The 3914-nt window shown below is 44.8% G+C and overlaps 1 pseudogene; it reads left to right on the top strand.

Moving 5' to 3' along the window:
* Positions 1–3205: 3205 nt before the first annotated feature.
* LOC126459708 (5S ribosomal RNA) lies at positions 3206–3323 on the top strand (annotated as a pseudogene).
* Positions 3324–3914: the final 591 nt, after the last annotated feature.

The raw sequence follows: 3914 nt of genomic DNA, 5'->3' as shown, positions 1-3914 counted from the left end.
TTATTCCCTCTTGGTTGTTGTACATATTGTATATGACCCGTCTCTCCCTATAGCTTACCCCTACTTTTTTCAGAATCTGGAACAGCTTGAACCACTTTATATTGTCGAACGCAGGTTGACAAATGCTTTGAAAGTGTCTTGATTTTTCTTTAACCTTGCTTCCATTATTAGCCGTAACGTCAGAATTGCCTCTCTCGTCCCTTTACTTTTCCTAAAGCCAAACTGATCGTCACCTAGCGCATTCTCAATTTTCTTTTCCATTCTTCTGTATATTATTCTTGTAAGCAGCTTCGATGCATGAGCTGTTGAGCTGATTGTGCGATAATTCTCGCACTTGTCAGCTCTTGCCGTCTTCGGAATTGTGTGGATGATGCTTTTCCGAAAGTCAGATGGTATGTCGCCAGACTTATATATTCTACACACCAACGTGAATAGTCGTTTTGTTGCCACTTCCCCCAATGATTTTAGAAATTCTGATGGAATATTATCAATCCCTTCTACCTTATTTGACCGTAAGTCCTCCAAAGCTCTTTTAAATTCCGATTCTAATACTGGATCCCCTATCTCTTCTAAATCGACTCCTGTTTCTTCATCACATCAGACAAATCTTCACCCTCATAGAGGCTTTCAATGTATTCTTTCCACCTATCTGCTCTCTCCTCTGCATTTAACAGTGGAATTCCCGTTGCACTCTTAATGTTACCACCGTTGCTTTTAATGTCACCAAAGGTTGTTTTGACCTTCCTGTATGCTGAGTCTGTCCTTCCGACAATCATATCTTTTTCGATGTGTTCACATTTTTCCTGCAGCCATTTCGTCTTAGCTTCCCTGCCCTTCCTATTTATTTCATTCCTCAGAGACTTGTATTTCTGTATTCCTGATTTTCCCGGAACATGTTTGTACTTCCTCCTTTCATCAATCAACTGAAGTATTTCTTCTGTTACCCATGGTTTCTTCGCAGCTACCTTCTTTGTACCTATGTTTTCCTTCCCAACTTCTGTGATGGCCCTTTTTAGAGATATCCATTCCTCTTCAACTGCACTGCCTACTGCGCTATTCCTTATTGCTGTATCTATAGCGTTAGAGAAATTCAAACGTATCTCGTCATTCCTTATTACATCCGTATCCCACTTCTTTGCGTATTGATTCTTTCTGACTAATGTCTTGAACCTCAGACTACTCTTCATCACTACTATATTGTGATCTGAGTCTAAATCTGCTCCTGGGTACGCCTTACAATCCAGTATCTGATTTCGGAATCTCTGTCTGACCATGATGTAATCTAATTGAAATCTTCCCGTATCTCCCGGCCTTTTCCAAGTATACCTCCTCCTCTTGTGATTCTTGAGCAGGGTATTCGCTATTACTAGCTGAAGCTTGTTACAGATCTCAATTAGTCTTTCTCCTCTTTCATTCCTTGTCCCAAGCTCATATTCTCCTGTAACCTATTCTTCTACTCCTTCCCCTACAACTGCATTCCAGTCGCCCATGACTATTAGATTTTCGTCCCCCTTTACATACTGCATTACCCTTTCAATATCCTCATACACTTTCTCTATCTGTTCATCTTCAGCTTGCGACGTCGGCATGTATACTTGAACTATCGTTGTCGCTGTTGGTCTGCTGTCGATTCTGATTAGAACAACCCGGTCACTGAACTGTTCACAGTAACACACCCTCTGCCCTACCTTCCTATTCATAACGAATCCTACACCTGTTATACCATTTTCTGCTGCTGTTGATATTACCCGATACTCAATTGACCAGAAATCCTTGTCTTCCTTCCACTTCACTTCACTGACCCCTACTATATCTAGATTGAGCCTTTGCATTTCCCTTTTCAGATTTTCTAGTTTCACTACCACGTTCATGCTTCTGACATTCCACGCCCCGACTCGTAGAACGTTATCCTTTCGTTGGTTATTCAATCTTTTTCTCATGGTAACCTCCCTCTCGGCAGTCCCCTCCCGGAGATCCGAATGGGGGCTATTCCGGAACCTTTTGCCAATGGAGAGATCATAATGACACTTCTTCAATTACAGGCCACATGTCCTGTGGATACACGTTACGTGTCTTTAATGCAGTGGTTTCCATTGCCTTCTGCATCCACATGTCGTTGATCATTGCTGATTCTTCCGCCTTTAGGGGCAATTTCCCACCTCAAGGACAAGAGAGTGCCCTGAACCTTTATCCGCTCCTCCGCCCTCTTTGACAAGGCCGTTGTCAGAATGAGGCTGACTTCTTATGCCGGAAGTCTTCTGCCGCCAATGCTGATTATTTATCAAAATTTAGGCAGACGTTTTAATTATGAATCAAAGACGCTAACCCTAGACCACGGGTTATCAACTACCAAGGTCTTATTTTCTTGTAACCATTATCCCCCTGTTACGCTTTCGGCACTAGTGTTTGTTTTGTACTGCTGTTTCTATAGTAGGTGCTAGAGGAAGCAGGCCCACAGAAGAACAGGTATGGACCCAGGGGGAAGAGAGTGGGTTGTCATGACCGCCCCCCCCCCCCCCCGCGAGAAGAAGATGTTTTTAATGTTTTTAGCAAAGGCGTTTATGTTTTTACACACACAGAAATAAAGTAAGTGAACTATAAGAAAAAATAACTACCAAGAAAGTAGCCAAAGTCACTAACGCACACCTTTGCGGTGGTGATCGACTGGGAATGATAATCCGGTTCGAATCCTGGTGGACGACAAAGTTTTGGCTGCCAGTATTTGGCTGGCAAGTGGGGGAGAGGTGGCGGCTCAGAACTGCTGATCACTAGCTTTTGCACCAATGTCGTGGATTAAATTCCAAACCTGTCCTCTGTGTCTGATGAAGTGAGAGCTGCGACACAGTTGGTGGTGATCCGTTCATCTGATGGGGACCTCAAATTCGGCGGTCTCTTTGGTACTATTCGAGAAGAGAGGACTACTACTCGCACTGCATTTCACCCTCTTTCCTGTCTCATCATCATCATCACCATACGATTTTAAAGATAACGCTACACCACACACGCATCCACTACACTTAGCAGCACTCCACAAATACATGTACGTCACATCTCTCACGTATCTGCAAGGAAAGGGCCCCGTATACGCGGATGGCAACCTTTCGCACAGGCGGCTGAACCCACACTGCGGGATCTCCCAGCCGGCAACGCTATACGACATTCACATTTTTTCGCATTGAATTACGCACTACCCTCATATACGTCTGGCAACGGCCTTGCCGCAGTGGATACACTGGTTCCCATCAGATCACCGCAGTTAAGCGCTGTCGGGCGTCGCCTGTACTTGGATGGGTCACCATCCGGGCCGCCATGTGCTGTTGCCATTTTTCGGGGTGCACTCATGCTCGTGATGCTAATTGAGGAGCTACTCGACCGAACATTAGCGGCTCTGGTCAAAGAAAACCATCGTAACGACCGGGAGAGCGGTGTGCTGACCACACGCCGCTCTTATCCGCATCCTCAACTGAGGATGACTCGGCTATCGGATGGTCCCGATGGGCCACTTGTGGCCTGATGACGGAGTGCTCATATACGTCTTCTGTCATATCATATGCTGCTTGTGATGTCAGCATGTATAGCTCAAGTATTGCTGTTGAACTTGCTTTGCCGTCGATTCTGATAAGAATTGTCCTATCACTAAACTGTTCACAATTGCTCCCATCCTGCTGTACCTTTAGTTAGTGGCAAATCTTCTTCCCGTCACACCATTTACAGCCCACACACTGGTTCCGAGGCTGTTATACTGAGGACAATTTACGACGCGCGCGAGCGCACACACACACACACACACACACACACACACACACACACACACACACACACACATATATATATATATATAGCGTGTAGCGATTCTTTATAATCTACAGGGCGTTAACCGGCTAAAATGCACATATTTTTGATTTGCTTCTATG

The sequence above is a fragment of the Schistocerca serialis genome, chromosome 2 (assembly GCF_023864345.2).
Source record: "Schistocerca serialis cubense isolate TAMUIC-IGC-003099 chromosome 2, iqSchSeri2.2, whole genome shotgun sequence".
Lineage (NCBI taxonomy): Eukaryota > Metazoa > Arthropoda > Insecta > Orthoptera > Acrididae > Schistocerca > Schistocerca serialis.
This window is presented reverse-complemented; position numbering and strand designations above follow the sequence as displayed.